Source organism: Gossypium arboreum, chromosome 1 (genome assembly GCF_025698485.1).
Source record: "Gossypium arboreum isolate Shixiya-1 chromosome 1, ASM2569848v2, whole genome shotgun sequence".
In the NCBI taxonomy this organism is placed as follows: domain Eukaryota; kingdom Viridiplantae; phylum Streptophyta; class Magnoliopsida; order Malvales; family Malvaceae; genus Gossypium; species Gossypium arboreum.
Window position 1 is genome coordinate 99,131,158 of NC_069070.1, and position 13,441 is coordinate 99,144,598.

Genomic DNA, 13,441 nt, shown 5'->3' on the forward strand with positions numbered 1-13,441 from the left:
AGAGAAAGGTCTCAATTATTCAATCTAGGGATTAGACATTAATAGTCTTGAATAGAGATAATAACATAACTTAGGGATCTCTACGAAACAAGTTAAATGAATAAATCGTCCGATTCGGAGCCAGAATAACAAGTGTAGTCTAGGTGGATTTTTCCTTAGGTATTGTCTTAATTCAATCGATTTTCCCAAAAGCAATTCTCCAATTCTATTCTCTGTGAGTTCTTCGTTTAGATAATTAGTTAGTTAAAGCAAAACCTCTCTATTCCTAGGCTAGATAATAAAAAGACAGTCATTACTAGTACTTTTAGTTCCTTTAGGTTCGACAATCTGGTCTTGCTAAAACTTTACTATTGTTCGATAGGTACACTTTCCTAATCCGATAATAGTTAGTTTCAAGAACGATTAATTATAAATATTTAAAACCTATCACAAAATCACGCGATTAGGTTTTTGGCATCGTTGTCGGGGAACTAAAATATTAGGAACACTCAATTTTTATTAGTTTAGGCATTTATTTTTCTTGCAATCTAATTTTATTTTTAATTTTATTCTAATTTACTAATTTTATTTTTCTTCTGGCAGGTTTTTTTTTTATAGTTTATGACTAGAAGAAACCCGTCAGGACCACTACTTTTTGACGAAGAAATAGATCGCATAGTTCACAGAAACCAAAGAGAAACAAGGCGAAGCCTAAGATACACAGAGGATAAGTAAGAAGATGATACTCAACCCCCAACTGAAGAGATGGCTGAAAACCAAGACAATCAGCTACCTCCTGCAATTGTGGCTAATCAAAATCCTACTCTACGCACTATGTATGATTATGCTAAACCTTCTTTAACATGAACTGAATCAAGCATAGTTAGACCTACTATAGCTGCAAATACTTTGAACTGAAACCTAACACAATTCAAATGATACAAGAGTTTGTTCAGTTTGATGGTTTGCAGGATGAAAAACCCAACGCTCACTTAGCAAAGTTTTTGGAACTATGCGATACATTTAAAATTAATGGTGTTTCTGATGATGCCATTCATCTTCGGTTATTCCCTTTCTCATTGAGGACCAAAGCTAAACAGTGGTTGAACTCGTTATCACGAGGGTCAATTACTACTTGGGAAGAAATGAAAAATTTATACTAAAATATTTTCGCCGGCTAAAACGGCTAAATTACGTAATGATATCTCTTCTTTTGTACAAGTGGATTTAGAAATACTCTATGATGCATGGGAGAGATACAAGGACCTTTTGAAAAGGTTCCCTCACCATGGGTTACCGCTTTGGCTTCAGGTTCAAACATTCCATAATGGCTTGAATCCTTCGACTTGGCGAATGGTTGACGCAGCTGCGGGCGGAACCATCAATAATAAAACACCTGAAAATGCTTATGAGTTCATAGAAGAGATGTCATTGAATAACTATCAGTGGCAAGTCATGAGGACAAAGCCAACGAAAATAGCCGGTGTTTATAACATTAATTTGGTCACCATGCTCCCTAATCAGGTAGAACTCTTGAATAAGAAAATTGATAGTTTTCTTAGTTCTTCACAGGTTCACCCAATAATGCAGTGTGAAGCAAGTGGAGGTGGAACAAGCCATTCGAAATACCAACCTTATGGCCACAACATGGATAATTAGCAATTAAATTACATAGGTAATAATCCTCGACCTCAAAACAATCCATATAGTAACACTTATAATGCAGGTTGGAGGAACCACCCAAATTTCTTATGGGGAGACCAAGAAAATCAGCGACCACCTCTGGGCTACCAACAGCCACCCTATCAATAAGAAAAGAAATCGAACCTTGAAAAGATGCTCACAAAGTTTATCTCGGTATCAGAAACCCATTTTCAGAACACTGAAACGACACTTAAAAATCAACAAGCGTCAATCCAAGAGCTCGAAACTCAGATAGGCCAGCTTTCCACTAATCTCCGAACGACCACAAGGTAGCTTGCTATTGTGTAGCTTGCCAAGTAATACTGAACCTAACCCAAGGGAACAGCTCAACGTGATTAATGTTCAAAATGAAGAAGGATTTGTTGAGCCTGAGCCAGAACCGAGGCCAGAAACGGTGGTAAGCAAAGGTAAAGGTGAGGTAGATTATAATAAAAACAAACCAGTCATTGTCGAATATAAACGTAGTGTGCCATACCCCAACGCGACAAGGAAAGACTGCTCAAATGAACAATTTGGTAAATTCCTTAAACTCTTAAAAAAATTACATATTAACTTACAGTTTATTGAAGCTCTATCGCAGATTCTAAACGCAATGAAATTTTTAAAGGAGCTTTTAGGAAATAAGCAGAAGTTGGACGAGGCGTCGCATGTGGAGCTGAACGAATTTTGCTCAGCTATTCTCCAAAATAAATTACCCAACAAACTAAAAGATCTAGGGAGTTTTACAATTCCTTGCTTAATTGGTAGTTTAGATGTTAATAATGTATTAGCTGATTTAGGGGTTAGTATTAACGTCATGCCCGACAAAATGTTTAAGCAATTAGGTATCGGGAAACCCAAACACACTAAGATGAGAATTCAATTAGCAGATAAAACTATAAGATTCCCTAGGGGTATTATTCAAGATGTGCTAGTTAAAATCGATAAATTTATATTTCCCATGGACTTCATTGTTCTAGACATAGAAGAGGATAGCAACACTCATTTAATTCTAGAAAGGCCTTTTTTAGCAACTGCTAAAACGATCATTGATGTTGGCATAGGTGAACTCACACTCCGAGTGGGAGACGAAACAATCACCCTTCAAGCTCGCAATTCTGGCAACACATTGGAAATTGAAGGTGATCGTCTAAACCATTCTACTAAAACTGACAATATGGTTCAACCTACTTTACAGGAAATGAGTCTGAAGGAAGTACATGAGTCATTCCCAAGCAATAGCAGAGAACCTATACATGAAGATCGAAGGCTACAAATTGAGGAACCAAATGAATAACAGACGCATAAGCCGAGAATACATGACAAACCAAAACTACGCCAGAACGAGCTCAACACCTTCTCATATAAACTTAAAGTTGGAGATAAAGGCTTACTAGATGCCGTAGATCCTCACATTGTCACTACCACACCGAATGAAGAAATCCCTCTTACGGTACTTAGCATTTTCCCATTTGGTACAGTTGAGGTAAATCATCCCAAGTTCGGCACTTTTAAAGTAAACAACACCCATCTGAAACTTTATTTTGATGAGAATAATAACATGAATGAGGAGTATAAACTCCTCGAACCACCATGACCATTCAATGGAGAGGTAAGTTAAGCTTAGACTATAAATAAGCGCTCCTCGGGAGGCAACTAGAGAACTAACAATATTAATTTCTTTAAATTTTAGTATTTAACACCTCACTTACTAATAGAGATCTTGAATACAGGTTTTTCCACAAAGACACGGCCAAGCACACGGGCGTGCTTAGGTTCGTGTGAAAACAGGGCAAAAGATTTCCCCAACACGGGCTACGATAAAACGCCACGGCCATGCGACATGGCCGTGGTCGAACCTGCCAAAACAACACGGGCGTTCGACACACCCGTGTGGAAGAACCATGGGTGAACCTGTTAAAACAGCACAGGCGTGCAACACGCCCGTGTCTAGTACCCATGGTCGAACCTGTTAAATTAACACAGACATGGACCTTGCATACACAGGCGTAGGATAAGCGAATGAAGCTAGACACGGTCGTTCCAAGGAACACAGGCGTGTACTAAATGTCAGACGCGCCCAAATTCAAAATTCGTAAATCACACAGGCTAAAATTGGGGAACACAGGTGTGTTACCTGGCCGTGTGCCCAAAAACTATAAAAACCCTGCACTATTCATTGTCTTCCCTACCCAAAAACCCTAACCATAGCCGCTGCAAGTCCACACGACCTCTCCGCCATGCCCGTGCGACGCATCCAACTTAATTTTTGCCGCTCATTCTCCCTTTTCTAGCGTTTGTTTACTTTTTCCCTTTAATTGCACTTATTTTTCCTGTTAGTTATCATAGAACTATGCATTTTTCATGATTATTTTCATCTTTCTATCACTCACATTTAATTCATAGAGCAAGCTATTATCATTTTCATGTTCAAATTCTTACTCTTTATATGATTTCTCTACTTTATTTGATTAGTTAGAACTAAATATTCATGATTAGAACAATAAACATAAATATTTATGATTAGAACAATAGACATACTCATGCCTTTAGTCTTAACATTTTTCATCCGTCACACTTGTTGCATTCCATGAAATTTGTTGCCATTTTCACGCCATACAATTGATTGCTTTGATTAACTTGTTAGTCTTAGTAGTTGCTGAAATTATGATTATTATTTACAATTTGTCTTTATTTTACTTAGATCATTCTTCAAGATGAATTAATGGTTTTGATTGCAGGTACCATGTCGACTTCATGAAGAAAGAAAATCGCCGTACCTGCTTCCAAGAAACGGAAGGGAGCGTCATCTTCTGCGGGTCCAACCGCGAAAATTCGTCACCCTCTCCTACAGTTCCCCCGTGAGCCCTAGGAAGAACTTTTCCAAATACTTTGGGCCCTACCTTTAATTGCGGGCCGCTGCATCGACTGGGCTACTGTAGAACAAGTTTAGTTGGCTGACGCAATTCGGGCCCTCCTAACCACCGACCCTTCGGAGCTATTCTTTGGGATCATCGAGCCAACATACCTCGAGCTCACGACTATGCTCAATGTTCCATCTTCAGACCGTAATGACGAACTACGATGATCCCAGCACGGTTCAATTTTGCTTAGGCAGATTAATCCGCCAGCTAAGCGTCCCAGAGTTCGGTGCTGCACTGGGCTTATATACGGAGGATTTCAAGGAGGAAAATGAACTACATGCTCTCACTCCCCACATACACTTCGCTCCCTCTAAGTGCTGGCACACTTTGGCCCCTGGTGCGGCCTCCTACAATCCTAGCCGCTCCAAGGCATCAGTTCTCCCACCATCCCTGAGGTACCTACACGCCATTTTGGCTCACACGATTATAGGAAGGTGAGAGAGCACTGGCGTCGTCAACACTCACGATGCCTACTTTTTATGGTGTATGTCGCATGGGCACGTTATCGACCTTGCCTATTTCATCGCCCTCGCGGTTCAGCACCAGACAGAGTGGCATAAGAGGGGGGTCATCTCCATTGGCCCCTATGTTACTCGGTTGGCTCGACACTTCGGGCTCCTCAGCACCACAGCCCAAGAATCATCCTTAACCCTCATTGGCCAGATGTCTCCACAAGGCATCTCGAGCATGCTTAGCATGAGGATGATCGAAAAGCGTCAAGGAACCTACCCTTCTCAATATCGTCTCGCCTAATCTACCGAGGAGGAGGCCTACGAGGACATTCCTGATGATGTCCCTCTACAGCATGAAGACCCACCATCCCAGCCACCACCATCCTCTCGTCCAGTTCATGCGGCGGCTTCATATGCTGACATCTCTGAGCGCCTCACTCGGTTCGAGTAGCAGTGTTTTCAACTATTTGACAACATTGATGCCACTTTGCAGCAGATTTGTCAGCACCTTCACATCTCATTGCCAGTCTCACCTCGCAAACCATCCAGCGATGAAGATGTTTAAAAACATTTATTTATTATTTTATTATTTTATTTTTATTAAAACTACTATTTATTTTTATTAGATTTTATAATTTTATTTTTAATTATCAATTTTGGTTATTTCTTTATGAGTAATAATTCTTCCCAATAACTCCTAAAAAGGTCCTGATTTTATCCCAGTTATATAGAGCTCTTAAGCTCATCATCGCATAGGAACTAAAAACTCCACCAAGAAAGGTTCTCCACGACTGCAATGTCCTGATCAACCATGACCATAACTACCACTAGATATAATATTCTTTTGGTGCAGGACTTATGAACTAATGAACCTCTACCACCGCCAGAGTATCCTCCTCCACTCTCGCAAAAACCCCAGTTCGAGGAATTCATCATACAGAAAGTTTCACTTTTATCCCTATCTTATTTTTATATTCTAATATCTAGCTTTTTACATTGAGGGCAATGTACATCTTAAATGTGGGGGGTATTTATTTCATTATCAGAAAAATCCCTGAATGGCTGCCTTGTTCTCTGAGAAAGCTCTTATATCGTATTTAGGATAAATTTTAATTGATTTATGATTTTGATTGATATATCTTGAATTAAAACATAGGGATTTATGCATTGATTGTTTAAACTTTAAGACATTAGAGAATCAAGCATGATAAAGTTGATTTTTAAAAATTTAAAATCTTAGGTTGTTTCCCCAAAGTTAGGTATTACTTTGAGTTAGAATTCACAAGTTTAACCCCTAGTAAACCCTCTTGAGCCTAACAAGCCATTTCTTGTATTACCCTTAATATTAACCCTTAACCCATTATTGTTGAAATCCCCTAAATTAATCAATATTTTTGTCGAGATTTGAGTTGAAGAAATTGCTTAGCTATGTCTTGTGCTTAATAGTTATTCTATGTTATTTAACTTGTTCTAAAAAAAATGTATACACATTAGTAATTCCATATTCTGAGAAGAAGCCCTGTTGTACGCAAGTGATGATTAACCCTTTTTCTAGTTAGGCAATTTTTTAATTCAATCTCGATTCTAACCCTTTCTTTCAGCTTGTGACCACACCCCCTAACCAAGCCTCGTCACAACCTTCTAAAGACCTTTTTATTGAGGTTTCATCTCAATTTATAGTCGTGGAGATTTGATTTTCGTACAAGCCTATGGTAATGACTTTTCATTATTGACTATTGAGTGCTTCATTTATTGTCCTTAAACACCTCGAGTGATTTGAGTGAATCTGTAGCGAGGATGTGAAACTCTGTGATATTTTGAATCAATGGTCATTACTTAGATGAGGGGAGACATCTATGTTTGCATGATTAAATACTCAACTTGGAATGTTTGAAACTTTTATGTTCTTTTAGTTGCATTCTCAATGTATGATTACCTATGGATTATTTTGAGATATTATCGATAGAAATTATAAATTGAGAAGAATTTATTTTGATTATGAGTTGAGAATTTTGCTTGAGGACAAGCAAATGCTTAAGTGTAGGGGTATTTGATAAACCGCAATTTATACATATTTTTACCCAATGTTAAACGCATTTTATGAATGATTTCCCAATAGAATTGGTGAATTCGATGCTCCTAATGTTTTAATTTCATGTTTTATACTTAGAAGAGCATAGAAGAGCAAAAGGAAAGAGAAACGGGCCAAAAATAGAGAAAATAGGCCAAAATACGAAATCAACACGGCCTGGACTTCCTCACACGGGCAGCCCACACGGCCGTGTCAATTTGGCAGAATCGAAGCATGACTCACACAGGTATAACACACGCCCGTGCCATTCTAACAGGCTCGAACACAGCCTGAAATAATCGCACACGGACATGTCCCTACCGACCCAAGTTGAGTCCAATTCAAAAAAGGTTAATTTTGAGGGCTCTTAGGCATTCTAAAGCCTATAAATACACCCTAGAGGAGGAAGAAAAAGGAGACACAGAATAGGGAGTAAGGAATTACTCCAAGGAAGCCGATTGATCCATCTTAGAAGCCGGATTCATCATCAAGACTGAAGATCTCTCATCAATTTCCCCTTCAGGAGTTTTGGGTTTTCTTTATGTTTTGTATTCTTTCTTATTCATAGATGTTTTCTTATTTAGTTATGAACTAAATCCCCTAAATACCTAAGGGGAATGAAACCTAAGACGGATCTTGTTATTATTTTTTGAGTTGTATGATAAATATTTAGCTTGTTCTTAATTATGTGTTCTTAATTCTTGTTTTGATATCCCAGGATACTGATTCAAGATAAGCTCTTACTTAGAGGAGGAATAGACCCTGTCTAAGAGTACATTTGTCATAATTAAGTGGAGTTATTTGCGCGCCTAGACATAGGGTGACAAGATTTTGCTGGATTAGGGTGAAACCTAATAAGAGAATCCATAAATCGAGTAAATGCAACGCTAGGGTGTTAATTAGAGAAAGGTCTCAATTATTCAATCTAGGGATTAGATATTATTAGTCTTGAATAGGGATAATAACATAACTAAGGGATCTCTACGGAACAAGTTAAATGAATAAATCGTCTGATTCGGAGCTAGAATAACAAGTGCAGTCTAGGTGGATTTTTCCTTAGGTATTGTCTTAATTCAATCAATTTTCCCAAAAGCAATTCCCCAATTCTATTCTCTATGAGTTCTTATTTTAGATAATTAGTTAGTTAAAACAAAACCTCTTTATTCCTAGGCTAGATAATAAAAAGATAGTCATTACTAGTACTTTTAGTTCCTTTGGGTTCGACAATCCGGTCTTGCTAAAACTTTACTACTGTTCAATAGGTACACTTGCCTACATTGCAATAATAGTTAGTTTCAAGAACGATTAATTATAAATATTTAAAACCTATCACGAAATCACGTGATCAAATGTCGTGCTAAAACTCAACTTTGTACCCAAAGCCTCTTGTAACTATTTTCTAAAACCTCGAGGTAAATCTCGAGTCCCTATCTGAAATGATCGACAAGGGTACCCCGTGCAACCTCACAATTTCAAAAACATACAAGTCAGCAAATCTCTCAAGGGAGTAATGGGTATGCACTGGTATAAAATGTGCCGACTTTGTTAGCCTATCCACAATAACCCAAACAGCATCTTTTTTCTTCGGGGTTAATGGCAAACCCGTCACGACATCCATAATAATCCGATCCCACTTCCACTCAGGGACCGTGATAGGCTGAAGCAGACCTGAAAGTACTTAGTGTTCAGCCTTCACTTGCTGACACACAAGACACTTGGAAATAAACTCGGAAATGTCTCTTTTTATTCCCGACCACCAGTATATTTTCTTCAGGTTGTTGAACATTTTTACACTACCCGGGTGGATGGACAAGCAACCACTATGTGCCTCTCGTAGAATCTTCTGTATAAGCTTATTGTCCTTCAGTACACAAACTCAATCTTTGAACATTATACATCCATCGGTATCAATATAAAATTCGGATTCATTTTCCATCTCACACTATGCTATCTTAGCTTGCAACTCCATATCACCTTTTTGAGCTTTACGGATCTCTTGTAGGAATGTCGGCCTAGCTCTCAACTCTGCTAGTACCGAACCATCATTAGACACGGTCAACAGAGTATTCATGGCCCTCAAGCCAGACAATGACCTTCTACTCAGAGTGTCGGTGACTACTTCACCTTTCTCGAGTGATAGTCAATTATCAGCTCATAATCCTTTATTTTCCCTATCCACCTTCGTTGTCATAGATTCAACTCCTTTTGAGTCATCAAATACCTGAGACTTTTGTGATTGGTAAATACTCGACATTTCTCGCCATACAAATGGTGTCTTCAAATTTTCAATGCGAACACGATGGCTACCAACTCTAGATCATGCGTAGGGTAGTTTTTCTCATGTGGCTTCAGCTGTCTCAAAGCGTAAGCTATAACCTTACCTTCTTGCATAAGCACACACCCAAACCATTCAAAGAGGCATCATTTTATATCATAAACTCCTTGCCCAACTCCGGCTGTACTAACACTGGGGCTTTGGTCAACAAAGCCTTTAATTTCTCAAAACTCTGTTGGCACTTTTCGGCCCATTCGAACTTGACATCTTTTTACAGCAACCTTGTCATCGGAGTAGCTATCATAGAGAATCAGTTTACAAATCGTCTATAATATCCAACCATACCTAAAAATCTTCGAACCTCTGACACATTTCTTGGCGGTTTCCACTCAACAATAGTCAAGATCTTGTTTGGGTCAACTCTGATCCCATCATCCGCCATAATATGTCTTAGAAATCCAACCTCTCTAAGCCAAAATTCACTCTTGCTGAACTTGGCGTATAACTGCTTATCTCTCAGGATTTGTAAAACAGCCCTCAGATTGTCTGCGTGTTCACACTCGTCACACAAATAAATCAATATGTCATCGATAAAAACGATGACGAACTTATCCAGATACAGTCAAAAAATACGGTTCATCAAATCCATAAACACCGTCAGGGCATTAGTTAAGCCAAAAGGCATAACGAGGAACTCATAATGCACGTACCTCGTCCGAAACGAAGTCTTTGGTACATCTTGCTCTTTAACATTTAGCTGATAGTAGCTAGACCTCAAATCAATCTTGGAAATCACGGTGACACCTTTCAACTGATCGAACAAATCATCGATTCTTGGCAAAGGATACTTATTCTTCGCAGTTACCTTGTTGAGCTGTCTATAGTCAATATACAACCTCATCGACCCGTCTTTCTTTTTCACAAAAAGTACCGAGACACCTCACGGTGAATAGCTCGGTCTCATAAAGCCCTTATCCATCAACTCTTGCAACTATATCATTAAGTTTTTCAATTCCGTCGGAGCCATTCTATATGGAGCGATCGAGATAAGTGTCGTACCAAGGACCAATTCGATACCAAATTCAACTTCCCTAGTTAGAGGTAATCTGGGTAACTCTTTCGAAAACACATTTATAAACTCGCAAACCACTAGTACAGATTTAATCTTCAACCCAGTCAAATGAGTATTCAGCACAAAAACGAGATAAGCCTCATATCATTTCCTCAAATACTTCTAAACAGTCAAAGACGATATTATCACGGGCAAGTTATCCAATTCATTTGGCCTAACCCGAAGAATATTCTCGTCTTCACATTTCAACTCAATAACTTTTCTCTCATAGTCCACTACAACACCATGAGAAGTTAACCAATCCATCCCAAGGATCACGTCGAATTTGTCAAACAGCAATAACATAAGTTAGTCGAAAAACAATGACCTCTAATTGTCAAAGGACAATTCCTACACACTTGGTCCACTAGAACATGTCTGCCTAAAGGGTTGGACACTTTTATTACAATTTCAGTGGACTCTACTAGCAGGTTCAAACGGGATATCAATTCTGTGCAAATATAAGAGTAGGTAGACCCTGGGTCAATTAAAGCAACAATAGACATATCATGGACAGAAAAGGTACCCGTAATCACGAAGGGAGACTCTGCCTCTTCACGAGCACGAATAGCGTAAGTCCTTGCAGGAGCTCTACCTTCTGACCTCACTGCAACATCTCTTGGCGCATTTTTACTGGTAGCCCCGCTCCTAGGATTCTTTTGTGGTCTACCCCTCAAAGGAACACTACTCGCTCTCACATCATGCTTTTCTCCTTGTCATCTAACTCGGGACAGTCTCGGATTAAGTGGTCCAATGACCCACATTTGAAGCACCCTCTTTCTTTACCACGGCATTCACCAAAATGGTGCCTACCACATTGCGAACATTCTGGTCTATTTGGCCGAGCACTACCGACACTCACGACGGAGGTGGTCTGGGCCCTAGAAGCCGTAATCTGCTGGTTCTTATTTTTATTCGAGAACCCCACCGAAGCATTCGATCAGGTAGTGAATTCTTTAGATTTCTTAGATGAGGACTGATGCGATTTCCCCATCTGTCTCTTTCTTGAATCGCGCGACTCATAGCCGTCTTTCTCCTCTCTTTAACCAACTCTTCTGCTTTACATGCTCTCTCAACGAGTACCACAAACTCCCTTAACTCTAAAATGCCCACAAATAATCAGATATCTTCATTAAGACCATCCTCAAACCTTTTACACATGGTGGCTTCTGAGGACACGCACTTCCGTGTATACTTGCTGAGTTTCACAAACTCACGTTCATATTCCGTCACTATCTTACAGCCTTGCTTCAACTCTAAAAATTCTTTCCTCTTTTGGTCTATGAACCTCTGGCTAATATATTTCTTTCAGAACTCTTCCAGGAAGAACTCTCAAGTTACTCTTTCTCTCGGTACGACAGACATGAGAGTATTCTACCATTGGTAGGCCAAATCTTATAGGAGTGACACCGCACACTTCACGCACTCCTCATGCGTGTGCGACAGTTCATCTAAAACCCTGATGGTATTCTCCAACCAAAACTCTGCTCTCTCCAGGTCGTCATCTATGCTAGCCTAGAATTCCTCTGCCCCAAGCTTCTTTATCTTATCTACCAAAGGCTTCTTTCTCCTAAACACATCTGCTCCTTGCGGAGCTACAAGAGCATACTGAGGAATCGGAGGAGGTGGGGAAGGTGGAGCATTCGGATTCGCATGAATGAACTCCGTGTATCGAACGTTCATCATTCGGAGATAGACTTCTCTAGCCCCTCCGTCTTGGCCTATAGTCATGGGCTCACTCTTAACTAGCACGGTCCTCTTGGCGGGAGTTGGCGCACTACTCTTCACGTCATCTGCCGTGGCTCTATCAGCATCTATTTACTATATAATAAATATAATTTATAATCATCAGAAGTCGTCACACTATCAATATACAATTATGACATGTATAGCTATACCCATACTCATGCTAGGATAGTCCTAGAACTGACTAAATCATAGCTCTGATACCACTAAATATAACACCCCACACCCGTACCCCACGCCAGGATAGAATACGAGGCGTTACCTAAACTTAAACACGTATATTATCACATTTTCGAGTCACCAAAATTAGGTCAAATTAAAACTTTTTGATCTTTATCAAGAACTTAATAACAAAGGCCTACGAGGCTCCAAATGTTCATTTAAAACCATTCGAGAATGATTCGGATCTTCCCATAACTCAGAAAAATGTTACTAGATATAGGGACACATGCCCGTATAGGAGGGGCAACACGCCGTGTGACCAATTCAACATGGTCGTACTAATGGCCCATGTGGCTCACACGGCCTAACCAATACATGGGCATGCTCGTGCTCTCCACTCGTGTGGAATTAATTCTAAATGCACACCTACAAGGGTTATCACATAGCCTGGCACACGTCCGTGCCCTTCACACGGCCATGACATGCCCGTGTCCTAACCCGTGTGTAAAAACATGGATATTCTGTTTCTGACATCAGCATCCCCATAATGTCACATGGCCAATACACACACCTATGTGTTTACTATCATGCATACTAACTTGAAATTTTTACGAGCAGGGGACACACGGCCAGACCACACGCCCATAGGGTAGACCGTGTGTCACACACGGCCTAGAGACATGCCTGTGTGTCTACTCGTGTGGACAATGTAAGGCTATTTACCAAGCCTTAAATACACAACCTACACATAAGCAACCGAAACCAATACAAGGTTATCTCATGCAACCAAATCAACCACAAAAAATAACATTCCATTAGTGCATTTTACTCATCCATGAAAATAACATCTTTCCATATAAATCAAAATAAATATTATCCATCATTCAAGGCTTAATACAAAATAAAGGGTTTCCAATCCAAGCCGATGCATTTGTCCAGCTCTCAATGACACAAAACAAAAGTCTAGTTCCCTATACATGTCGTATTCAAAAATATAAATCAAACTATACCGAAAGCTTTGATTGATAGTGTGATCGA

At 39.5% G+C, this 13,441-nt stretch overlaps 1 non-coding gene across 1 annotated transcript; it reads right to left on the reverse strand.

The window, feature by feature from the left end:
- Nucleotides 1-1,167: 1,167 nt before the first annotated feature.
- Nucleotides 1,168-1,274, reverse strand: LOC128281968 (small nucleolar RNA R71). The gene has a single exon (XR_008272271.1). It is a non-coding gene; the product is annotated as a small nucleolar RNA R71 (small nucleolar RNA).
- Between the last annotated feature and the right edge of the window lie 12,167 nt (nt 1,275-13,441).